We start from the raw sequence: 24871 nt of genomic DNA, 5'->3' as shown, positions 1-24871 counted from the left end.
CTGAAGATGCAGATTCATCTTTGGGGAAATGGACATTTTATGTATGCAGATGCTTTTCAAGCGCTGGTTTTAGAACGTCGCTGTGCTTCCAGCATCCTTTTCAGCCTTCTAAACTGGCTACCGAGGTGCCGATCACAATGTAAAGCGGTTGAGAGGCCGGAGCTGCTCAAACCGCTCTTGCCGTTTCCCATCAATCAAAAGCACTATGTTGTTTCTTTGTATGGAAAGCTTTTCAAGTCTGGCATCGACACGCACCTTTCCTGAAACGTCCAAAAGGTGAATGCTTCGCAAAGAAATCCAGTCTACCTTCAGGGGGCATGATGTTGAAATCGGAATGAGCCCTGGGTGGGCTTGAAGCAGCAGCTGTTCAGTTAACAGCTGCACAGAAACGCACCCCGCTTGCTTTGTATCATTCGCAAGTTTCTGGTTAAAGAGTAAAAAAGGCTGGAATTCTTCTGCCAGCCGGCAGGATTTCTTCTGCACTCACCCAGAAAAGCCAAGAATTGTATTTCATCTTTCGCAAGCTGTATTTTCCAGGAGGAGAATGAATACTTGCATTAAACTGAATCAAGCCGACAGAGACGCACAGCCGTTGTTTTTCTCCATGGGAAGTTTTTCGTTAAGGAAAAACACCGTTGTCATTTTCTTGCCAGCCGGCGGTATTTCTTGTGCAGCGATGAGCCAGATTTGTATTTCGTATTTCGCAAGTTGTGTGAATTTCTTGAAGCTGAAAGTGAATTCGCTCCAGAAAAGAAATGTCGCTTGAAAGCCATGGCTGTTTGTTAAACCGCAGGACCTGAGCTTGCGTTCTGTTTCTCATGGCGTTCGCAAAGGCGATTCCTGCCTTTAAAACTGCTGTGTCTGCGACTGAAAGTGGCGTGTGGCGCAGCTTCTAAAGTCTTGTTGACGCTCCTCGATGTTGCTTTCTCTCTGCCTAAGGAAGTTCGATTGTCGCGTCGGAACGGGGAGACCTAATCCTTCCAGCTTTAAGCCACCCTTCAGTCTTCTGAAGGGTGTCCGAGTGCTAGCATGTCATTTGGCTTTTTTTGGGGGGAAGCGGAGAGCGACATTGAAAAAGGTTACCGCCGCCGCCTCGCCCTCCGTGTTAAATGATTGCAAGCCGGCGGCGGCGGCGCTCCCTGTAGTCGTGTCCGAGCGGTTAAGGGGATGGGCTAGAAAGCCATTGGGGTCTCCCCGCGTCGGCTCGAATCCTGCCCACTACGGCGCCCTTCTCCTGTCGCTTCGGCCTGCCCAGAAAAAGGCAGAGTGCCGTTTCTCTCTTCCTGCTTCTTGTACAAACGCTAAATCGCTTGGACCTGCTGCCTTGGAAGTAATGTCTTCAACATCCACCAGTGACATTTCACAGCTGGAAGCACACAGCCACGCTTTTGGCATTGGCATGTCTTGCGCCCTACTTCCAGCCTTTGAAGACCTAATTATTCAAACTGAAAGAACCGGCTGAATGAGTGTTTGCAGTGCACCAGGAGGAGCAGGGACCATAGCATTGGAGGGGTGAGGATGGCGCAGATGGAAACGTTTTCATGCGCTCCTCTGGGAGGAATGAAAAGAAAAGACGAAACCGGAAACAGTAGTAGCCGCAAGACGAAGTGTCTTCAAGCGCCAAGCAAGCGCTCCTCGTTAGTATAGTGGTGCGTATCCCCGCCTGTCACGTGGGAGACCAGGGATGGATTGCTTGACGGCGAGCCAGGTTGCTTTTCTCCCATCAGATTCCAACCGCTAATGCTAACGCAGTGTGTGGGAGCTTACATGCTTTTCCTTTCCCGTCTTTTTCGGACGACTATTCCAAAGGGGTAACCTGAAGGAATAGGGGCCTGAAGACACGAGGCATTCTTAAACCAGCACTGGGCTGCACGGCCATCTGTTGTGATCAGGTTATATTCGAGTCAAAAAGCCAGAGCATCCGCTTCCATCCTATGGAGCACGAGCTAAATCGGAAGAGGCAGGGGATACACCTACGCCTATCGGCGCACGTTCCCTGCGTCAGGCTGCTTCACCCATTTGCACCCGACTGGAGACGGCACTGAGCAAGCTTTTTGTCAGGAGTGGGATTCGAACCCACGCCTCCAGGGGAGACTGCGACCTGAACACAGCGCCTTAGACCGCTCGGCCATCCTGACGCGGGCCCCCTGTCCCGGGGCGGTCTGATGAGCCACCGCGATCCCACTACGCTCCTCGAGTATCGCACTGTTATTAATACTACAGTGTGACTCCAGCATTAAAATGTTTGGAAAATGTGTCGGCTTTTATAATCCAGTGTAGAGCAGCATGTGATGATTTGTGCTACAACACCAAGCGCTCAAAGTGACGTCTGCGTTTGTCGTTGAAACTTTCAACTCTTTCATCACTTATGTAGGAAATAAAAAGAGCAGTTGTGCGCCACACGCAGAGAGGCCGTCAGCAGAGTGGCGCAGCGGAAGCGTGCTGGGCCCATAACCCAGAGGTCAATGGATCGAAACCATCCTCTGCTACATGTGTCCTATGCACGATTCCTAAGCATGCCATTGGGTAAGCAAAGTGCCTTCAAATAGTCTGCATCTCCCTTTCTTTAAATTCTGTCCTGAGTTTCTCTCTCGTGTGTGTTTGTGCAAGCTTGACACTTGCGGGACTCTTTAATCTTCACCAATACGGAGATGACCAAATGTGTCTTCGGTTGTTCTGAGGTCGTTGATAGTTTCTTTGAAAGCTTCAACTGAACCTGGAAATCGAAGCAGTTATGTCTATATTGATTTCTCGCGTTAATCATTACGAACCAGGAACAGCCAGCACACTCGGTCGCATTAGTAATTATGTCACGTCTCTACTTAGCAGAGCATTCAAAGGCCCACTGGAAGTAGTAAAGCACTAAAACACTGCAAAACTGAACTCGGGAAAATCATACTGGGAGCTCTGAGCGATGTCTGCATCCAAGCCATCCAATACGGACTCTGAAACCTTGGAATATCAACACTATGATGCGCTACCTTTTACCTGGAGCAAAACGATGGAATTAGAAGAATGCTTACCGCAGGATACAACTGTGCCGCTGTTATTTGGAGCACGGTTTTCACTTGCATGAAAACTACAGCAGAACGTAGAAGGATGATCACTGAGGAGTCCACGCGGGCATGCTGAGGAGATTGTAGGTCGTACATTTCAATGATTACTGACATTTGCGCTGCTGGAGGTACAGTAATCAACAAAGAACAGGGTGTGCTACTCTCGAATCCGGTCAGCACATGATGAAAAGCCAGGAAGTATACCTTTGTCAAATTGCCGTCAACAGGGACAAGTTAACCACCAGCTCCACCGGCGCCCGGCTAGCTCAGTCGGTAGAGCATGAGACTCTTAATCTCAGGGTCGTGGGTTCGAGCCCCACGTTGGGCGGTGCCCGTCTCCCTATTAACAAAGTTTCCCGCTCATCCTTGAACCTCTTACACCTCGATGGTACCGAGCACTGCGTTTTAATGCACAGGTGTGATCAAACCGAGATGAAAAGGGCGTATCTAGCTCCTTGCCCGAGAGATAAATCAAAGGTTCCGCAGATAATCCCTTGGCTCCGGTCACCCGGACGCAGATAGGAGCTGCAGCCATCATAACTTGTATGAAAACTAAGAGCTCCTGTCTATTTACAGTTTCATTTACTCTAGCGTTTCCTTAAACATTGCGTGTACGAAGGCTAAGAAATTGGAGAGCTATTCTAATACAATAACTATTAGGAATCTTTTCGGCATAACAGTTTCACTGTGATTTTGCAGGTAACACGTACGTTGGGAAAACATTTTGAACGCGATCAATAACCGCACTGGAAAAATGTGGGAAAGAAAGGGCGAAAAGCGACTCTTCAACATGTGGAAATATCTTCCTGAGCGGAGCCCTCTTCTCGAAGCTCAACACTCTGCAAGAGCCACTTCTCCCAACTTGCGCCCGCAGGTTTCCGTAGTGTGCCTGCAAAGAGCCATCCGCTTGAGACAGGTGCACCTCCCGATTTCATTGAACTAAGCTAGATGCACAATTTCTAATGCAGCCTTCATCACAATAGACAGTTCATTTCTCGAAAGCTTGTCGTAAAAAAAGGAAACAAAGAACGAAAACGTATAGCTGACAATCTTCTGAAGATGCAGATTCATCTTTGGGGAAATGGACATTTTATGTATGCAGATGCTTTTCAAGCGCTGGTTTTAGAACGTCGCTGTGCTTCCAGCATCCTTTTCAGCCTTCTAAACTGGCTACCGAGGTGCCGATCACAATGTAAAGCGGTTGAGAGGCCGGAGCTGCTCAAACCGCTCTTGCCGTTTCCCATCAATCAAAAGCACTATGTTGTTTCTTTGTATGGAAAGCTTTTCAAGTCTGGCATCGACACGCACCTTTCCTGAAACGTCCAAAAGGTGAATGCTTCGCAAAGAAATCCAGTCTACCTTCAGGGGGCATGATGTTGAAATCGGAATGAGCCCTGGGTGGGCTTGAAGCAGCAGCTGTTCAGTTAACAGCTGCACAGAAACGCACCCCGCTTGCTTTGTATCATTCGCAAGTTTCTGGTTAAAGAGTAAAAAAGGCTGGAATTCTTCTGCCAGCCGGCAGGATTTCTTCTGCACTCACCCAGAAAAGCCAAGAATTGTATTTCATCTTTCGCAAGCTGTATTTTCCAGGAGGAGAATGAATACTTGCATTAAACTGAATCAAGCCGACAGAGACGCACAGCCGTTGTTTTTCTCCATGGGAAGTTTTTCGTTAAGGAAAAACACCGTTGTCATTTTCTTGCCAGCCGGCGGTATTTCTTGTGCAGCGATGAGCCAGATTTGTATTTCGTATTTCGCAAGTTGTGTGAATTTCTTGAAGCTGAAAGTGAATTCGCTCCAGAAAAGAAATGTCGCTTGAAAGCCATGGCTGTTTGTTAAACCGCAGGACCTGAGCTTGCGTTCTGTTTCTCATGGCGTTCGCAAAGGCGATTCCTGCCTTTAAAACTGCTGTGTCTGCGACTGAAAGTGGCGTGTGGCGCAGCTTCTAAAGTCTTGTTGACGCTCCTCGATGTTGCTTTCTCTCTGCCTAAGGAAGTTCGATTGTCGCGTCGGAACGGGGAGACCTAATCCTTCCAGCTTTAAGCCACCCTTCAGTCTTCTGAAGGGTGTCCGAGTGCTAGCATGTCATTTGGCTTTTTTTGGGGGGAAGCGGAGAGCGACATTGAAAAAGGTTACCGCCGCCGCCTCGCCCTCCGTGTTAAATGATTGCAAGCCGGCGGCGGCGGCGCTCCCTGTAGTCGTGTCCGAGCGGTAAAGGCGATGGGCTAGAAAGCCATTGGGGTCTCCCCGCGTCGGCTCGAATCCTGCCCACTACGGCGCTCTTCTCCTTTCGCTTCGGCCTGCCCAGAAAAAGGCAGAGTGCCGTTTCTCTCTACCTGCTTCTTGTACAAACGCTAAATCGCTTGGACCTGCTGCCTTGGAAGTAATGTCTTCAACATCCACCAGTGACATTTCACAGCTGGAAGCACACAGCCACGCTTTTGGCATTGGCATGTCTTGCGCCCTACTTCCAGCCTTTGAAGACCTAATTATTCAAACTGAAAGAACCGGCTGAATGAGTGTTTGCAGTGCACCAGGAGGAGCAGGGACCATAGCATTGGAGGGGTGAGGATGGCGCAGATGGAAACGTTTTCATGCGCTCCTCTGGGAGGAATGAAAAGAAAAGACGAAACCGGAAACAGTAGTAGCCGCAAGAGGAAGTGTCTTCAAGCGCCAAGCAAGCGCTCCTCGTTAGTATAGTGGTGCGTATCCCCGCCTGTCACGTGGGAGACCAGGGATGGATTGCTTGACGGCGAGCCAGGTTGCTTTTCTCCCATCAGATTCCAACCGCTAATGCTAACGCAGTGTGTGGGAGCTTACATGCTTTTCCTTTCCCGTCTTTTTCGGACGACTATTCCAAAGGGGTAACCTGAAGGAATAGGGGCCTGAAGACACGAGGCATTCTTAAACCAGCACTGGGCTGCACGGCCATCTGTTGTGATCAGGTTATATTCGAGTCAAAAAGCCAGAGCATCCGCTTCCATCCTATGGAGCACGAGCTAAATCGGAAGAGGCAGGGGATACACCTACGCCTATCGGCGCACGTTCCCTGCGTCAGGCTGCTTCACCCATTTGCACCCGACTGGAGACGGCACTGAGCAAGCTTTTTGTCAGGAGTGGGATTCGAACCCACGCCTCCAGGGGAGACTGCGACCTGAACGCAGCGCCTTAGACCGCTCGGCCATCCTGACGCGGGCCCCCTGTCCCGGGGCGGTCTGATGAGCCACCGCGATCCCACTACGCTCCTCGAGTATCGCACTGTTATTAATACTACAGTGTGACTCCAGCATTAAAATGTTTGGAAAATGTGTCGGCTTTTATAATCCAGTGTAGAGCAGCATGTGATGATTTGTGCTACAACACCAAGCGCTCAAAGTGACGTCTGCGTTTGTCGTTGAAACTTTCAACTCTTTCATCACTTATGTAGGAAATAAAAAGAGCAGTTGTGCGCCACACGCAGAGAGGCCGTCAGCAGAGTGGCGCAGCGGAAGCGTGCTGGGCCCATAACCCAGAGGTCGATGGATCGAAACCATCCTCTGCTACATGTGTCCTATGCACGATTCCTAAGCATGCCATTGGGTTAGCAAAGTGCCTTCAAATAGTCTGCATCTCCCTTTCTTTAAATTCTGTCCTGAGTTTCTCTCTCGTGTGTGTTTGTGCAAGCTTGACACTTGCGGGACTCTTTAATCTTCACCAATACGGAGATGACCAAATGTGTCTTCGGTTGTTCTGAGGTCGTTGATAGTTTCTTTGAAAGCTTCAACTGAACCTGGAAATCGAAGCAGTTATGTCTATATTGATTTCTCGCGTTAATCATTACGAACCAGGAACAGCCAGCACACTCGGTCGCATTAGTAATTATGTCACGTCTCTACTTAGCAGAGCATTCAAAGGCCCACTGGAAGTAGTAATGCACTAAAACACTGCATAACTGAACTCGGGAAAATCATACTGGGAGCTCTGAGCGATGTCTGCATCCAAGCCATCCAATACGGACTCTGAAACCTTGGAATATCAACACTATGATGCGCTACCTTTTACCTGGAGCAAAACGATGGAATTAGAAGAATGCTTACCGCAGGATACAACTGTGCCGCTGTTATTTGGAGCACGGTTTTCACTTGCATGAAAACTACAGCAGAACGTAGAAGGATGATCACTGAGGAGTCCACGCGGGCATGCTGAGGAGATTGTAGGTCGTACATTTCAATGATTACTGACATTTGCGTTGCTGGAGGTACAGTAATCAACAAAGAACAGGGTGTGCTACTCTCGAATCCGGTCAGCACATGATGAAAAGCCAGGAAGTATACCTTTGTCAAATTGCCGTCAACAGGGACAAGTTAACCACCAGCTCCACCGGCGCCCGGCTAGCTCAGTCGGTAGAGCATGAGATTCTTAATCTCAGGGTCGTGGGTTCGAGCCCCACGTTGGGCGGTTTCCGTCTCCTTATTAACAAAGTTTCCCGCTCATCCTTGAACCTCTTACACCTCGATGGTACCGAGCACTGCGTTTTAATGCACAGGTGTGATCAAACCGAGATGAAAAGGGCGTATCTAGCTCCTTGCCCGAGAGATAAATCAAAGGTTCCGCAGATAATCCCTTGGCTCCGGTCACCCGGACGCAGATAGGAGCTGCAGCCATCATAACTTGTATGAAAACTAAGAAGAGCTCCTGTCTATTTACAGTTTCATTTACTCTAGCGTTTCCTTAAACATTGCGTGTACGAAGGCTAAGAAATTGGAGAGCTATTCTAATACAATAACTATTAGGAATCTTTTCGGCATAACAGTTTCACTGTGATTTTGCAGGTAACACGTACGTTGGGAAAACATTTTGAACGCGATCAATAACCGCACTGGAAAAATGTGGGAAAGAAAGGGCGAAAAGCGACTCTTCAACATGTGGAAATATCTTCCTGAGCGGAGCCCTCTTCTCGAAGCTCAACACTCTGCAAGAGTCACTTCTCCCAACTTGCGCCCGCAGGTTTCCGTAGTGTGCCTGCAAAGAGCCATCCGCTTGAGACAGGTGCACCTCCCGATTTCATTGAACTAAGCTAGATGCACAATTTCTAATGCAGCCTTCATCACAATAGACAGTTCATTTCTCGAAAGCTTGTCGTAAAAAAAGGAAACAAAGAACGAAAACGTATAGCTGACAATCTTCTGAAGATGCAGATTCATCTTTGGGGAAATGGACATTTTATGTATGCAGATGCTTTTCAAGCGCTGGTTTTAGAACGTCGCTGTGCTTCCAGCATCCTTTTCAGCCTTCTAAACTGGCTACCGAGGTGCCGATCACATTGTAAAGCGGTTGAGAGGCCGGAGCTGCTCAAACCGCTCTTGCCGTTTCCCATCAATCAAAAGCACTATGTTGTTTCTTTGTATGGAAAGCTTTTCAAGTCTGGCATCGACACGCACCTTTCCTGAAACGTCCAAAAGGTGAATGCTTCGCAAAGAAATCCAGTCTACCTTCAGGGGGCATGATGTTGAAATCGGAATGAGCCCTGGGTGGGCTTGAAGCAGCAGCTGTTCAGTTAACAGCTGCACAGAAACGCACCCCGCTTGCTTTGTATCATTCGCAAGTTTCTGGTTAAAGAGTAAAAAAGGCTGGAATTCTTCTGCCAGCCGGCAGGATTTCTTCTGCACTCACCCAGAAAAGCCAAGAATTGTATTTCATCTTTCGCAAGCTGTATTTTCCAGGAGGAGAATGAATACTTGCATTAAACTGAATCAAGCCGACAGAGACGCACAGCCGTTGTTTTTCTCCATGGGAAGTTTTTCGTTAAGGAAAAACATCGTTGTCATTTTCTTGCCAGCCGGCGGTATTTCTTGTGCAGCGATGAGCCAGATTTGTATTTCGTATTTCGCAAGTTGTGTGAATTTCTTGAAGTTGAAAGTGAATTCGCTCCAGAAAAGAAATGTCGCTTGAAAGCCGTGGCTGTTTGTTAAACCGCAGGACCTGAGCTTGCGTTCTGTTTCTCATGGCGTTCGCAAAGGCGATTCCTGCCTTTAAAACTGCTGTGTCTGCGACTGAAAGTGGCGTGTGGCGCAGCTTCTAAAGTCTTGTTGACGCTCCTCGATGTTGCTTTCTCTCTGCCTAAGGAAGTTCGATTGTCGCGTCGGAACGGGGAGACCTAATCCTTCCAGCTTTAAGCCACCCTTCAGTCTTCTGAAGGGTGTCCGAGTGCTAGCATGTCATTTGGCTTTTTTTTGGGGGAAGCGGAGAGCGACATTGAAAAAGGTTACCGCCGCCGCCTCGCCCTCCGTGTTAAATGATTGCAAGCCGGCGGTGGCAGGCGCTCCCTGTAGTCGTGGCCGAGCGGTTAAGGCGATGGGCTAGGAAGCCATTGGGGTCTCCCCGCGTCGGCTCGAATCCTGCCCACTACGGCGCTCTTCTCCTGTCGCTTCGGCCTGCCCAGAAAAAGGCAGAGTGCCGTTTCTCTCTTCCTGCTTCTTGTACAAACGCTAAATCGCTTGGACCTGCTGCCTTGGAAGTAATGTCTTCAACATCCACCAGTGACATTTCACAGCTGGAAGCACACAGCCACACTTTTGGCATTGGCATGTCTTGCGCCCTACTTCCAGCCTTTGAAGACCTAATTATTCAAACTGAAAGAACCGGCTGAATGAGTGTTTGCAGTGCACCAGGAGGAGCAGGGACCATAGCATTGGAGGGGTGAGGATGGCGCAGATGGAAACGTTTTCATGCGCTCCTCTGGGAGGAATGAAAAGAAAAGACGAAACCGGAAACAGTAGTAGCCGCAAGACGAAGTGTCTTCAAGCGCCAAGCAAGCGCTCCTCGTTAGTATAGTGGTGCGTATCCCCGCCTGTCACGTGGGAGACCAGGGATGGATTGCTTGACGGCGAGCCAGGTTGCTTTTCTCCCATCAGATTCCAACCGCTAATGCTAACGCAGTGTGTGGGAGCTTACATGCTTTTCCTTTCCCGTCTTTTTCGGACGACTATTCCAAAGGGGTAACCTGAAGGAATAGGGGCCTGAAGACACGAGGCATTCTTAAACCAGCACTGGGCTGCACGGCCATCTGTTGTGATCAGGTTATATTCGAGTCAAAAAGCCAGAGCATCCGCTTCCATCCTATGGAGCACGAGCTAAATCGGAAGAGGCAGGGGATACACCTACGCCTATCGGCGCACGTTCCCTGCGTCAGGCTGCTTCACCCATTTGCACCCGACTGGAGACGGCACTGAGCAAGCTTTTTGTCAGGAGTGGGATTCGAACCCACGCCTCCAGGGGAGACTGCGACCTGAACGCAGCGCCTTAGACTGCTCGGCCATCCTGACGCGGGCCCCCTGTCCCGGGGCGGTCTGATGAGCCACCGCGATCCCACTACGCTCCTCGAGTATCGCACTGTTATTAATACTACAGTGTGACTCCAGCATTAAAATGTTTGGAAAATGTGTCGGCTTTTATATCCAGTGTAGAGCAGCATGTGATGATTTGTGCTACAACACCAAGCGCTCAAAGTGACGTCTGCGTTTGTCGTTGAAACTTTCAACTTTCATCACTTATGTAGGAAATAAAAAGAGCAGTTGTGCGCCACACGCAGAGAGGCCGTCAGCAGAGTGGCGCAGCGGAAGCGTGCTGGGCCCATAACCCAGAGGTCGATGGATCGAAACCATCCTCTGCTACATGTGTCCTATGCACGATTCCTAAGCATGCCATTGGGTAAGCAAAGTGCCTTCAAATAGTCTGCATCTCCCTTTCTTTAAATTCTGTCCTGAGTTTCTCTCTCGTGTGTGTTTGTGCAAGCTTGACACTTGCGGGACTCTTTAATCTTCACCAATACGGAGATGACCAAATGTGTCTTCGGTTGTTCTGAGGTCGTTGATAGTTTCTTTGAAAGCTTCAACTGAACCTGGAAATCGAAGCAGTTATGTCTATATTGATTTCTCGCGTTAATCATTACGAACCAGGAACAGCCAGCACACTCGGTCGCATTAGTAATTATGTCACGTCTCTACTTAGCAGAGCATTCAAAGGCCCACTGGAAGTAGTAAAGCACTAAAACACTGCAAAACTGAACTCGGGAAAATCATACTGGGAGCTCTGAGCGATGTCTGCATCCAAGCCATCCAATACGGACTCTGAAACCTTGGAATATCAACACTATGATGCGCTACCTTTTACCTGGAGCAAAACGATGGAATTAGAAGAATGCTTACCGCAGGATACAACTGTGCCGCTGTTATTTGGAGCACGGTTTTCACTTGCATGAAAACTACAGCAGAACGTAGAAGGATGATCACTGAGGAGTCCACGCGGGCATGCTGAGGAGATTGTAGGTCGTACATTTCAATGATTACTGACATTTGCGCTGCTGGAGGTACAGTAATCAACAAAGAACAGGGTGTGCTACTCTCGAATCCGGTCAGCACATGATGAAAAGCCAGGAAGTAGACCTTTGTCAAATTGCCGTCAACAGGGACAAGTTAACCACCAGCTCCACCGGCGCCCGGCTAGCTCAGTCGGTAGAGCATGAGACTCTTAATCTCAGGGTCGTGGGTTCGAGCCCCACGTTGGGCGGTGCCCGTCTCCTTATTAACAAAGTTTCCCGCTCATCCTTGAACCTCTTACACCTCGATGGTACCGAGCACTGCATTTTAATGCACAGGTGTGATCAAACCGAGATGAAAAGGGCGTATCTAGCTCCTTGCCCGAGAGATAAATCAAAGGTTCCGCAGATAATCCCTTGGCTCCGGTCACCCGGACGCAGATAGGAGCTGCAGCCATCATAACTTGTATGAAAACTAAGAGCTCCTGTCTATTTACAGTTTCATTTACTCTAGCGTTTCCTTAAACATTGCGTGTACGAAGGCTAAGAAATTGGAAAGCTATTCTAATACAATAACTATTAGGAATCTTTTCGGCATAACAGTTTCACTGTGATTTTGCAGGTAACACGTACGTTGGGAAAACATTTTGAACGCGATCAATAACCGCACTGGAAAAATGTGGGAAAGAAAGGGCGAAAAGCGACTCTTCAACATGTGGAAATATCTTCCTGAGCGGAGCCCTCTTCTCGAAGCTCAACACTCTGCAAGAGCCACTTCTCCCAACTTGCGCCCGCAGGTTTCCGTAGTGTGCCTGCAAAGAGCCATCCGCTTGAGACAGGTGCACCTCCCGATTTCATTGAACTAAGCTAGATGCACAATTTCTAATGCAGCCTTCATCACAATAGACAGTTCATTTCTCGAAAGCTTGTCGTAAAAAAAGGAAACAAAGAACGAAAACGTATAGCTGACAATCTTCTGAAGATGCAGATTCATCTTTGGGGAAATGGACATTTTATGTATGCAGATGCTTTTCAAGCGCTGGTTTTAGAACGTCGCTGTGCTTCCAGCATCCTTTTCAGCCTTCTAAACTGGCTACCGAGGTGCCGATCACATTGTAAAGCGGTTGAGAGGCCGGAGCTGCTCAAACCGCTCTTGCCGTTTCCCATCAATCAAAAGCACTATGTTGTTTCTTTGTATGGAAAGCTTTTCAAGTCTGGCATCGACACGCACCTTTCCTGAAACGTCCAAAAGGTGAATGCTTCGCAAAGAAATCCAGTCTACCTTCAGGGGGCATGATGTTGAAATCGGAATGAGCCCTGGGTGGGCTTGAAGCAGCAGCTGTTCAGTTAACAGCTGCACAGAAACGCACCCCGCTTGCTTTGTATCATTCGCAAGTTTCTGGTTAAAGAGTAAAAAAGGCTGGAATTCTTCTGCCAGCCGGCAGGATTTCTTCTGCACTCACCCAGAAAAGCCAAGAATTGTATTTCATCTTTCGCAAGCTGTATTTTCCAGGAGGAGAATGAATACTTGCATTAAACTGAATCAAGCCGACAGAGACGCACAGCCGTTGTTTTTCTCCATGGGAAGTTTTTCGTTAAGGAAAAACATCGTTGTCATTTTCTTGCCAGCCGGCGGTATTTCTTGTGCAGCGATGAGCCAGATTTGTATTTCGTATTTCGCAAGTTGTGTGAATTTCTTGAAGTTGAAAGTGAATTCGCTCCAGAAAAGAAATGTCGCTTGAAAGCCGTGGCTGTTTGTTAAACCGCAGGACCTGAGCTTGCGTTCTGTTTCTCATGGCGTTCGCAAAGGCGATTCCTGCCTTTAAAACTGCTGTGTCTGCGACTGAAAGTGGCGTGTGGCGCAGCTTCTAAAGTCTTGTTGACGCTCCTCGATGTTGCTTTCTCTCTGCCTAAGGAAGTTCGATTGTCGCATCGGAACGGGGAGACCTAATCCTTCCAGCTTTAAGCCACCCTTCAGTCTTCTGAAGGGTGTCCGAGTGCTAGCATGTCATTTGGCTTTTTTTTGGGGGAAGCGGAGAGCGACATTGAAAAAGGTTACCGCCGCCGCCTCGCCCTCCGTGTTAAATGATTGCAAGCCGGCGGTGGCAGGCGCTCCCTGTAGTCGTGGCCGAGCGGTTAAGGCGATGGGCTAGGAAGCCATTGGGGTCTCCCCGCGTCGGCTCGAATCCTGCCCACTACGGCGCTCTTCTCCTGTCGCTTCGGCCTGCCCAGAAAAAGGCAGAGTGCCGTTTCTCTCTTCCTGCTTCTTGTACAAACGCTAAATCGCTTGGACCTGCTGCCTTGGAAGTAATGTCTTCAACATCCACCAGTGACATTTCACAGCTGGAAGCACACAGCCACACTTTTGGCATTGGCATGTCTTGCGCCCTACTTCCAGCCTTTGAAGACCTAATTATTCAAACTGAAAGAACCGGCTGAATGAGTGTTTGCAGTGCACCAGGAGGAGCAGGGACCATAGCATTGGAGGGGTGAGGATGGCGCAGATGGAAACGTTTTCATGCGCTCCTCTGGGAGGAATGAAAAGAAAAGACGAAACCGGAAACAGTAGTAGCCGCAAGACGAAGTGTCTTCAAGCGCCAAGCAAGCGCTCCTCGTTAGTATAGTGGTGCGTATCCCCGCCTGTCACGTGGGAGACCAGGGATGGATTGCTTGACGGCGAGCCAGGTTGCTTTTCTCCCATCAGATTCCAACCGCTAATGCTAACGCAGTGTGTGGGAGCTTACATGCTTTTCCTTTCCCGTCTTTTTCGGACGACTATTCCAAAGGGGTAACCTGAAGGAATAGGGGCCTGAAGACACGAGGCATTCTTAAACCAGCACTGGGCTGCACGGCCATCTGTTGTGATCAGGTTATATTCGAGTCAAAAAGCCAGAGCATCCGCTTCCATCCTATGGAGCACGAGCTAAATCGGAAGAGGCAGGGGATACACCTACGCCTATCGGCGCACGTTCCCTGCGTCAGGCTGCTTCACCCATTTGCACCCGACTGGAGACGGCACTGAGCAAGCTTTTTGTCAGGAGTGGGATTCGAACCCACGCCTCCAGGGGAGACTGCGACCTGAACGCAGCGCCTTAGACCGCTCGGCCATCCTGACGCGGGCCCCCTGTCCCGGGGCGGTCTGATGAGCCACCGCGATCCCACTACGCTCCTCGAGTATCGCACTGTTATTAATACTACAGTGTGACTCCAGCATTAAAATGTTTGGAAAATGTGTCGGCTTTTATATCCAGTGTAGAGCAGCATGTGATGATTTGTGCTACAACACCAAGCGCTCAAAGTGACGTCTGCGTTTGTCGTTGAAACTTTCAACTTTCATCACTTATGTAGGAAATAAAAAGAGCAGTTGTGCGCCACACGCAGAGAGGCCGTCAGCAGAGTGGCGCAGCGGAAGCGTGCTGGGCCCATAACCCAGAGGTCGATGGATCGAAACCATCCTCTGCTACATGTGTCCTATGCACGATTCCTAAGCATGCCATTGGGTAAGCAAAGTGCCTTCAAATAGTCTGCATCTCCCTTTCTTTAAATTCTGTCCTGAGTTTCTCTCTCGTGTGTGTTTGTGCAAGCTTGACACTTGCGGGACTCTTTAATCTTCACCAATACGGAGATGACCAAATGTGTCTTCGGTTGTTCTGAGGTCGTTGATAGTTTCTTTGAAAGCTTCAACTGAACCTGGAAATCGAAGCAGTTATGTCTATATTGATTTCTCGCGTTAATCATTACGAACCAGGAACAGCCAGCACACTCGGTCGCATTAGTAATTATGTCACGTCTCTACTTAGCAGAGCATTCAAAGGCCCACTGGAAGTAGTAAAGCACTAAAACACTGCAAAACTGAACTCGGGAAAATCATACTGGGAGCTCTGAGCGATGTCTGCATCCAAGCCATCCAATACGGACTCTGAAACCTTGGAATATCAACACTATGATGCGCTACCTTTTACCTGGAGCAAAACGATGGAATTAGAAGAATGCTTACCGCAGGATACAACTGTGCCGCTGTTATTTGGAGCACGGTTTTCACTTGCATGAAAACTACAGCAGAACGTAGAAGGATGATCACTGAGGAGTCCACGCGGGCATGCTGAGGAGATTGTAGGTCGTACATTTCAATGATTACTGACATTTGCGCTGCTGGAGGTACAGTAATCAACAAAGAACAGGGTGTGCTACTCTCGAATCCGGTCAGCACATGATGAAAAGCCAGGAAGTAGACCTTTGTCAAATTGCCGTCAACAGGGACAAGTTAACCACCAGCTCCACCGGCGCCCGGCTAGCTCAGTCGGTAGAGCATGAGACTCTTAATCTCAGGGTCGTGGGTTCGAGCCCCACGTTGGGCGGTGCCCGTCCCCTTATTAACAAAGTTTCCCGCTCATCCTTGAACCTCTTACACCTCGATGGTACCGAGCACTGCATTTTAATGCACAGGTGTGATCAAACCGAGATGAAAAGGGCGTATCTAGCTCCTTGCCCGAGAGATAAATCAAAGGTTCCGCAGATAATCCCTTGGCTCCGGTCACCCGGACGCAGATAGGAGCTGCAGCCATCATAACTTGTATGAAAACTAAGAGCTCCTGTCTATTTACAGTTTCATTTACTCTAGCGTTTCCTTAAACATTGCGTGTACGAAGGCTAAGAAATTGGAAAGCTATTCTAATACAATAACTATTAGGAATCTTTTCGGCATAACAGTTTCACTGTGATTTTGCAGGTAACACGTACGTTGGGAAAACATTTTGAACGCGATCAATAACCGCACTGGAAAAATGTGGGAAAGAAAGGGCGAAAAGCGACTCTTCAACATGTGGAAATATCTTCCTGAGCGGAGCCCTCTTCTCGAAGCTCAACACTCTGCAAGAGCCACTTCTCCCAACTTGCGCCCGCAGGTTTCCGTAGTGTGCCTGCAAAGAGCCATCCGCTTGAGACAGGTGCACCTCCCGATTTCATTGAACTAAGCTAGATGCACAATTTCTAATGCAGCCTTCATCACAATAGACAGTTCATTTCTCGAAAGCTTGTCGTAAAAAAAGGAAACAAAGAACGAAAACGTATAGCTGACAATCTTCTGAAGATGCAGATTCATCTTTGGGGAAATGGACATTTTATGTATGCAGATGCTTTTCAAGCGCTGGTTTTAGAACGTCGCTGTGCTTCCAGCATCCTTTTCAGCCTTCTAAACTGGCTACCGAGGTGCCGATCACATTGTAAAGCGGTTGAGAGGCCGGAGCTGCTCAAACCGCTCTTGCCGTTTCCCATCAATCAAAAGCACTATGTTGTTTCTTTGTATGGAAAGCTTTTCAAGTCTGGCATCGACACGCACCTTTCCTGAAACGTCCAAAAGGTGAATGCTTCGCAAAGAAATCCAGTCTACCTTCAGGGGGCATGATGTTGAAATCGGAATGAGCCCTGGGTGGGCTTGAAGCAGCAGCTGTTCAGTTAACAGCTGCACAGAAACGCACCCCGCTTGCTTTGTATCATTCGCAAGTTTCTGGTTAAAGAGTAAAAAAGGCTGGAATTCTTCTGCCAGCCGGCAGGATTTCTTCTGCACTCACCCAGAAAAGCCAAGAATTGTATTTCATCTTTCGCAAGCTGTATTTTCCAGGAGGAGAATGAATACTTGCATTAAACTGAATCAAGCCGACAGAGACGCACAGCCGTTGTTTTTCTCCATGGGAAGTTTTTCGTTAAGGAAAAACACCGTTGTCATTTTCTTGCCAGCGGCGGTATTTCTTGTGCAGCGATGAGCCAGATTTGTATTTCGTATTTCGCAAGTTGTGTGAATTTCTTGAAGTTGAAAGTGAATTCGCTCCAGAAAAGAAATGTCCAGTCGCATGAAAGCCGTGGCTGTTTGTTAAACCGCAGGACCTGAGCTTGCGTTCTGTTTCTCATGGCGTTCGCAAAGGCGATTCCTGCCTTTAAAACTGCTGTGACTGCGACTGAAAGTGGCGTGTGGCGCAGCTTCTAAAGTCTTGTTGACGCTCCTCGATGTTGCTTTCTCTCTGCCTAAGGAAGTTCGATTGTCGCGTCGGAACGGGGAGACCTAATCCTTCCAGCTTTAAGCCACCCTTCAGTCTTCTGAAGGGTGTCCGAGTGCTAGCATGTCATTTGGCTTTTTTTGGGGGGAAGCGGAGAGCGACATTGAAAAAGGTTACCGCCGCCGCCTCGCCCTCCGTGTTAAATGATTGCAAGCCGGCGGCGGCGGCGCTCCCTGTAGTCGTGTCCGAGCGGTTAAGGCGATGGGCTAGAAAGCCATTGGGGTCTCCCCGCGTCGGCTCGAATCCTGCCCACTACGGCGCCCTTCTCCTGTCGCTTCGGCCTGCCCAGAAAAAGGCAGAGTGCCGTTTCTCTCTTCCTGCTTCTTGTACAAACGCTAAATCGCTTGGACCTGCTGCCTTGGAAGTAATGTCTTCAACATCCACCAGTGACATTTCACAGCTGGAAGCACACAGCCACGCTTTTGGCATTGGCATGTCTTGCGCCCTACTTCCAGCCTTTGAAGACCTAATTATTCAAACTGAAAGAACCGGCTGAATGAGTGTTTGCAGTGCACCAGGAGGAGCAGGGACCATAGCATTGGAGGGGTGAGGATGGCGCAGATGGAAACGTTTTCATGCGCTCCTCTGGGAGGAATGAAAAGAAAAGACGAAACCGGAAACAGTAGTAGCCGCAAGACGAAGTGTCTTCAAGCGCCAAGCAAGCGCTCCTCGTTAGTATAGTGGTGCGTATCCCCGCCTGTCACGTGGGAGACCAGGGATGGATTGCTTGACGGCGAGCCAGGTTGCTTTTCTCCCATCAGATTCCAACCGCTAATGCTAACGCAGTGTGTGGGAGCTTACATGCTTTTCCTTTCCCGTCTTTTTCGGACGACTATTCCAAAGGGGTAACCTGAAGGAATAGGGGCCTGAAGACACGAGGCATTCTTAAACCAGCACTGGGCTGCACGGCCATCTGTTGTGATCAGGTTATATTCGAGTCAAAAAGCCAGAGCATCCGCTTCCATCCTATGGAGCACGAGCTAAATCGGAAGAGGCAGGGGATACACCTACGCCTATCGGCGCACGTTCCCTGCGTCAGGCTGCTTCACCCATTTGCACCCGACTGGAGACGGCACTGAGCAAGCTTTTTGTCAGGAGTGGGATTCGAACCCACGCCTCCAGGGGAGACTGCGACCTGAACGCAGCGCCTTAGACCGCTCGGCCATCCTGACGCGGGCCCCCTGTCCCGGGGCGGTCTGATGAGCCACCGCGATCCCACTGCGCTCCTCGAGTATCGCACTGTTATTAATACTACAGTGTGACTCCAGCATTAAAATGTTTGGAAAATGTGTCGGCTTTTATAATCCAGTGTAGAGCAGCATGTGATGATTTGTGCTACAACACCAAGCGCTCAAAGTGACGTCTGCGTTTGTCGTTGAAACTTTCAACTCTTTCATCACTTATGTAGGAAATAAAAAGAGCAGTTGTGCGCCACACGCAGAGAGGCCGTCAGCAGAGTGGCGCAGCGGAAGCGTGCTGGGCCCATAACCCAGAGGTCGATGGATCGAAACCATCCTCTGCTACATGTGTCCTATGCACGATTCCTAAGCATGCCATTGGGTTAGCAAAGTGCCTTCAAATAGTCTGCATCTCCCTTTCTTTAAATTCTGTCCTGAGTTTCTCTCTCGTGTGTGTTTGTGCAAGCTTGACACTTGCGGGACTCTTTAATCTTCACCAATACGGAGATGACCAAATGTGTCTTCGGTTGTTCTGAGGTCTTTGATAGTTTCTTTGAAAGCTTCAACTGAACCTCGAAATCGAAGCAGTTATGTCTATATTGATTTCTCGCGTTAATCATTACGAACCAGGAACAGCCAGCACACTCGGTCGCATTAGTAATTATGTCACGTCTCTACTTAGCAGAGCATTCAAAGGCCCACTGGAAGTAGTAAAGCACTAAAACACTGCAAAACTGAACTCGGGAAAATCATACTGGGAGCTCTGAGCGATGTCTGCATCCAAGCCATCCAATACGGACTCTGAAACCTTGGAATATCAACACTATGATGCGCTACCTTTTACCTGGAGCAAAACGATGGAATTAGAAGAATGCTTACCGCAGGATACAACTGTGCCGCTGTTATTTGGAGCACGGTTTTCACTTGCATGAAAACTACAGCAGAACGTAGAAGGATGATCACTGAGGAGTCCACGCGGGCATGCTGAGGAGATTGTAGGTCGTACATTTCAATGATTACTGACATTTGCGCTGCTGGAGGTACAGTAATCAACAAAGAACAGGGTGTGCTACTCTCGAATCCGGTCAGCACATGATGAAAAGCCAGGAAGTATACCTTGTCAAATTGCCGTCAACAGGGACAAGTTAACCACCAGCTCCACCGGCGCCCGGCTAGCTCAGTCGGTAGAGCATGAGACTCTTAATCTCAGGGTCGTGGGTTCGAGCCCCACGTTGGGCGGTGCCCGTCTCCTTATTAACAAAGTTTCCCGCTCATCCTTGAACCTCTTACACCTCGATGGTACCGAGCACTGCGTTTTAATGCACAGGTGTGATCAAACCGAGATGAAAAGGGCGTATCTAGCTCCTTGCCCGAGAGATAAATCAAAGGTTCCGCAGATAATCCCTTGGCTCCGGTCACCCGGACGCAGATAGGAGCTGCAGCCATCATAACTTGTATGAAAACTAAGAAGAGCTCCTGTCTATTTACAGTTTCATTTACTCTAGCGTTTCCTTAAACATTGCGTGTACGAAGGCTAAGAAATTGGAGAGCTATTCTAATACAATAACTATTAGGAATCTTTTCGGCATAACAGTTTCACTGTGATTTTGCAGGTAACACGTACGTTGGGAAAACATTTTGAACGCGATCAATAACCGCACTGGAAAAATGTGGGAAAGAAAGGGCGAAAAGCGACTCTTCAACATGTGGAAATATCTTCCTGAGCGGAGCCCTCTTCTCGAAGCTCAACACTCTGCAAGAGTCACTTCTCCCAACTTGCGCCCGCAGGTTTCCGTAGTGTGCCTGCAAAGAGCCATCCGCTTGAGACAGGTGCACCTCCCGATTTCATTGAACTAAGCTAGATGCACAATTTCTAATGCAGCCTTCATCACAATAGACAGTTCATTTCTCGAAAGCTTGTCGTAAAAAAAGGAAACAAAGAACGAAAACGTATAGCTGACAATCTTCTGAAGATGCAGATTCAGCTTTGGGGAAATGGACATTTTATGTATGCAGATGCTTTTCAAGCGCTGGTTTTAGAACGTCGCTGTGCTTCCAGCATCCTTTTCAGCCTTCTAAACTGGCTACCGAGGTGCCGATCACATTGTAAAGCGGTTGAGAGGCCGGAGCTGCTCAAACCGCTCTTGCCGTTTCCCATCAATCAAAAGCACTATGTTGTTTCTTTGTATGGAAAGCTTTTCAAGTCTGGCATCGACACGCACCTTTCCTGAAACGTCCAAAAGGTGAATGCTTCGCAAAGAAATCCAGTCTACCTTCAGGGGGCATGATGTTGAAATCGGAATGAGCCCTGGGTGGGCTTGAAGCAGCAGCTGTTCAGTTAACAGCTGCACAGAAACGCACCCCGCTTGCTTTGTATCATTCGCAAGTTTCTGGTTAAAGAGTAAAAAAGGCTGGAATTCTTCTGCCAGCCGGCAGGATTTCTTCTGCACTCACCCAGAAAAGCCAAGAATTGTATTTCATCTTTCGCAAGCTGTATTTTCCAGGAGGAGAATGAATACTTGCATTAAACTGAATCAAGCCGACAGAGACGCACAGCCGTTGTTTTTCTCCATGGGAAGTTTTTCGTTAAGGAAAAACACCGTTGTCATTTTCTTGCCAGCCGGCGGTATTTCTTGTGCAGCGATGAGCCAGATTTGTATTTCGTATTTCGCAAGTTGTGTGAATTTCTTGAAGTTGAAAGTGAATTCGCTCCAGAAAAGAAATGTCCAGTCGCATGAAAGCCGTGGCTGTTTGTTAAACCGCAGGACCTGAGCTTGCGTTCTGTTTCTCATGGCGTTCGCAAAAGCGATTCCTGCCTTTAAAACTGCTGTGACTGCGACTGAAAGTGGCGTGTGGCGCAGCTTCTAAAGTCTTGTTGACGCTCCTCGATGTTGCTTTCTCTCTGCCTAAGGAAGTTCGATTGTCGCGTCGGAACGGGGAGACCTAATCCTTCCAGCTTTAAGCCACCCTTCAGTCTTCTGAAGGGTGTCCGAGTGCTAGCATGTCATTTGGCTTTTTTTGGGGGAAAGCGGAGAGCGACATTGAAAAAGGTTACCGCCGCCGCCTCGCCCTCCGTGTTAAATGATTGCAAGCCGGCGGCGGCGGCGCTCCCTGTAGTCGTGTCCGAGCGGTTAAGGCGATGGGCTAGAAAGCCATTGGGGTCTCCCCGCGTCGGCTCGAATCCTGCCCACTACGGCGCCCTTCTCCTGTCGCTTCGGCCTGCCCAGAAAAAGGCAGAGTGCCGTTTCTCTCTTCCTGCTTCTTGTACAAACGCTAAATCGCTTGGACCTGCTGCCTTGGAAGTAATGTCTTCAACATCCACCAGTGACATTTCACAGCTGGAAGCACACAGCCACGCTTTTGGCATTGGCATGTCTTGCGCCCTACTTCCAGCCTTTGAAGACCTAATTATTCAAACTGAAAGAACCGGCTGAATGAGTGTTTGCAGTGCACCAGGAGGAGCAGGGACCATAGCATTGGAGGGGTGAGGATGGCGCAGATGGAAACGTTTTCATGCGCTCCTCTGGGAGGAATGAAAAGAAAAGACGAAACCGGAAACAGTAGTAGCCGCAAGACGAAGTGTCTTCAAGCGCCAAGCAAGCGCTCCTCGTTAGTATAGTGGTGCGTATCCCCGCCTGTCACGTGGGAGACCAGGGATGGATTGCTTGACGGCGAGCCAGGTTGCTTTTCTCCCATCAGATTCCAACCGCTAATGCTAACGCAGTGTGTGGGAGCTTACATGCTTTTCCTTTCCCGTCTTTTTCGGACGACTATTCCAAAGGGGTAACCTGAAGGAATAGGGGCCTGAAGACACGAGGCATTCTTAAACCAGCACTGGGCTGCACGGCCATCTGTTGTGATCAGGTTATATTCGAGTCAAAAAGCCAGAGCATCCGCTTCCATCCTATGGAGCACGAGCTAAATCGGAAGAGGCAGGGGATACACCTACGCCTATCGGCGCACGTTCCCTGCGTCAGGCTGCTTCACCCATTTGCACCCGACTGGAGACGGCACTGAGCAAGCTTTTTGTCAGGAGTGGGATTCGAACCCACGCCTCCAGGGGAGACTGCGACCTGAACGCAGCGCCTTAGACCGCTCGGCCATCCTGACGCGGGCCCCCTGTCCCGGGGCGGTCTGATGAGCCACCGCGATCCCACTGCGCTCCTCGAGTATCGCACTGTTATTAATACTACAGTGTGACTCCAGCATTAAAATGTTTGGAAAATGTGTCGGCTTTTATAATCCAGTGTAGAGCAGCATGTGATGATTTGTGCTACAACACCAAGCGCTCAAAGTGACGTCTGCGTTTGTCGTTGAAACTTTCAACTCTTTCATCACTTATGTAGGAAATAAAAAGAGCAGTTGTGCGCCACACGCAGAGAGGCCGTCAGCAGAGTGGCGCAGCGGAAGCGTGCTGGGCCCATAACCCAGAGGTCGATGGATCGAAACCATCCTCTGCTACATGTGTCCTATGCACGATTCCTAAGCATGCCATTGGGTTAGCAAAGTGCCTTCAAATAGTCTGCATCTCCCTTTCTTTAAATTCTGTCCTGAGTTTCTCTCTCGTGTGTGTTTGTGCAAGCTTGACACTTGCGGGACTCTTTAATCTTCACCAATACGGAGATGACCAAATGTGTCTTCGGTTGTTCTGAGGTCTTTGATAGTTTCTTTGAAAGCTTCAACTGAACCTCGAAATCGAAGCAGTTATGTCTATATTGATTTCTCGCGTTAATCATTACGAACCAGGAACAGCCAGCACACTCGGTCGCATTAGTAATTATGTCACGTCTCTACTTAGCAGAGCATTCAAAGGCCCACTGGAAGTAGTAAAGCACTAAAACACTGCAAAACTGAACTCGGGAAAATCATACTGGGAGCTCTGAGCGATGTCTGCATCCAAGCCATCCAATACGGACTCTGAAACCTTGGAATATCAACACTATGATGCGCTACCTTTTACCTGGAGCAAAACGATGGAATTAGAAGAATGCTTACCGCAGGATACAACTGTGCCGCTGTTATTTGGAGCACGGTTTTCACTTGCATGAAAACTACAGCAGAACGTAGAAGGATGATCACTGAGGAGTCCACGCGGGCATGCTGAGGAGATTGTAGGTCGTACATTTCAATGATTACTGACATTTGCGCTGCTGGAGGTACAGTAATCAACAAAGAACAGGGTGTGCTACTCTCGAATCCGGTCAGCACATGATGAAAAGCCAGGAAGTATACCTTGTCAAATTGCCGTCAACAGGGACAAGTTAACCACCAGCTCCACCGGCGCCCGGCTAGCTCAGTCGGTAGAGCATGAGACTCTTAATCTCAGGGTCGTGGGTTCGAGCCCCACGTTGGGCGGTGCCCGTCTCCTTATTAACAAAGTTTCCCGCTCATCCTTGAACCTCTTACACCTCGATGGTACCGAGCACTGCGTTTTAATGCACAGGTGTGATCAAACCGAGATGAAAAGGGCGTATCTAGCTCCTTGCCCGAGAGATAAATCAAAGGTTCCGCAGATAATCCCTTGGCTCCGGTCACCCGGACGCAGATAGGAGCTGCAGCCATCATAACTTGTATGAAAACTAAGAAGAGCTCCTGTCTATTTACAGTTTCATTTACTCTAGCGTTTCCTTAAACATTGCGTGTACGAAGGCTAAGAAATTGGAGAGCTATTCTAATACAATAACTATTAGGAATCTTTTCGGCATAACAGTTTCACTGTGATTTTGCAGGTAACACGTACGTTGGGAAAACATTTTGAACGCGATCAATAACCGCACTGGAAAAATGTGGGAAAGAAAGGGCGAAAAGCGACTCTTCAACATGTGGAAATATCTTCCTGAGCGGAGCCCTCTTCTCGAAGCTCAACACTCTGCAAGAGTCACTTCTCCCAACTTGCGCCCGCAGGTTTCCGTAGTGTGCCTGCAAAGAGCCATCCGCTTGAGACAGGTGCACCTCCCGATTTCATTGAACTAAGCTAGATGCACAATTTCTAATGCAGCCTTCATCACAATAGACAGTTCATTTCTCGAAAGCTTGTCGTAAAAAAAGGAAACAAAGAACGAAAACGTATAGCTGACAATCTTCTGAAGATGCAGATTCAGCTTTGGGGAAATGGACATTTTATGTATGCAGATGCTTTTCAAGCGCTGGTTTTAGAACGTCGCTGTGCTTCCAGCATCCTTTTCAGCCTTCTAAACTGGCTACCGAGGTGCCGATCACATTGTAAAGCGGTTGAGAGGCCGGAGCTGCTCAAACCGCTCTTGCCGTTTCCCATCAATCAAAAGCACT

General features: G+C 48.8%; 14 non-coding genes across 14 annotated transcripts; 10 read left to right on the top strand and 4 right to left on the bottom strand.

Moving 5' to 3' along the window:
- Positions 1-3311: 3311 nt before the first annotated feature.
- trnak-cuu (transfer RNA lysine (anticodon CUU)) lies at positions 3312-3384 on the top strand. The gene has a single exon. It is a non-coding gene; the product is annotated as a tRNA-Lys (tRNA).
- Positions 3385-6164: 2780 nt separating this feature from the next.
- On the bottom strand, positions 6165-6247 carry trnal-cag (transfer RNA leucine (anticodon CAG)). Its single transcript has one exon. It is a non-coding gene; the product is annotated as a tRNA-Leu (tRNA).
- Positions 6248-6526: 279 nt separating this feature from the next.
- Positions 6527-6598, top strand: trnam-cau (transfer RNA methionine (anticodon CAU)). Its single transcript has one exon. It is a non-coding gene; the product is annotated as a tRNA-Met (tRNA).
- A 4038-nt stretch (positions 6599-10636) lies between these two features.
- On the top strand, positions 10637-10708 carry trnam-cau (transfer RNA methionine (anticodon CAU)). The gene has a single exon. It is a non-coding gene; the product is annotated as a tRNA-Met (tRNA).
- Positions 10709-11530: 822 nt separating this feature from the next.
- Positions 11531-11603, top strand: trnak-cuu (transfer RNA lysine (anticodon CUU)). Its single transcript has one exon. It is a non-coding gene; the product is annotated as a tRNA-Lys (tRNA).
- A 2781-nt stretch (positions 11604-14384) lies between these two features.
- trnal-cag (transfer RNA leucine (anticodon CAG)) lies at positions 14385-14467 on the bottom strand. The gene has a single exon. It is a non-coding gene; the product is annotated as a tRNA-Leu (tRNA).
- A 276-nt stretch (positions 14468-14743) lies between these two features.
- trnam-cau (transfer RNA methionine (anticodon CAU)) lies at positions 14744-14815 on the top strand. The gene has a single exon. It is a non-coding gene; the product is annotated as a tRNA-Met (tRNA).
- An 822-nt stretch (positions 14816-15637) lies between these two features.
- On the top strand, positions 15638-15710 carry trnak-cuu (transfer RNA lysine (anticodon CUU)). Its single transcript has one exon. It is a non-coding gene; the product is annotated as a tRNA-Lys (tRNA).
- Positions 15711-18494: 2784 nt separating this feature from the next.
- trnal-cag (transfer RNA leucine (anticodon CAG)) lies at positions 18495-18577 on the bottom strand. Its single transcript has one exon. It is a non-coding gene; the product is annotated as a tRNA-Leu (tRNA).
- Positions 18578-18856: 279 nt separating this feature from the next.
- trnam-cau (transfer RNA methionine (anticodon CAU)) lies at positions 18857-18928 on the top strand. Its single transcript has one exon. It is a non-coding gene; the product is annotated as a tRNA-Met (tRNA).
- Positions 18929-19749: 821 nt separating this feature from the next.
- Positions 19750-19822, top strand: trnak-cuu (transfer RNA lysine (anticodon CUU)). The gene has a single exon. It is a non-coding gene; the product is annotated as a tRNA-Lys (tRNA).
- Positions 19823-22610: 2788 nt separating this feature from the next.
- On the bottom strand, positions 22611-22693 carry trnal-cag (transfer RNA leucine (anticodon CAG)). The gene has a single exon. It is a non-coding gene; the product is annotated as a tRNA-Leu (tRNA).
- Positions 22694-22972: 279 nt separating this feature from the next.
- Positions 22973-23044, top strand: trnam-cau (transfer RNA methionine (anticodon CAU)). Its single transcript has one exon. It is a non-coding gene; the product is annotated as a tRNA-Met (tRNA).
- Positions 23045-23865: 821 nt separating this feature from the next.
- Positions 23866-23938, top strand: trnak-cuu (transfer RNA lysine (anticodon CUU)). The gene has a single exon. It is a non-coding gene; the product is annotated as a tRNA-Lys (tRNA).
- Positions 23939-24871: the final 933 nt, after the last annotated feature.

Source organism: Lepisosteus oculatus, unplaced genomic scaffold, assembly GCF_040954835.1.
Source record: "Lepisosteus oculatus isolate fLepOcu1 unplaced genomic scaffold, fLepOcu1.hap2 HAP2_SCAFFOLD_95, whole genome shotgun sequence".
Taxonomy (NCBI): Eukaryota; Metazoa; Chordata; class Actinopteri; order Semionotiformes; family Lepisosteidae; genus Lepisosteus; species Lepisosteus oculatus.
The sequence above is the reverse complement of the archived record's forward strand: the minus strand, read 5'-3'. Positions and strand labels throughout refer to the sequence as shown.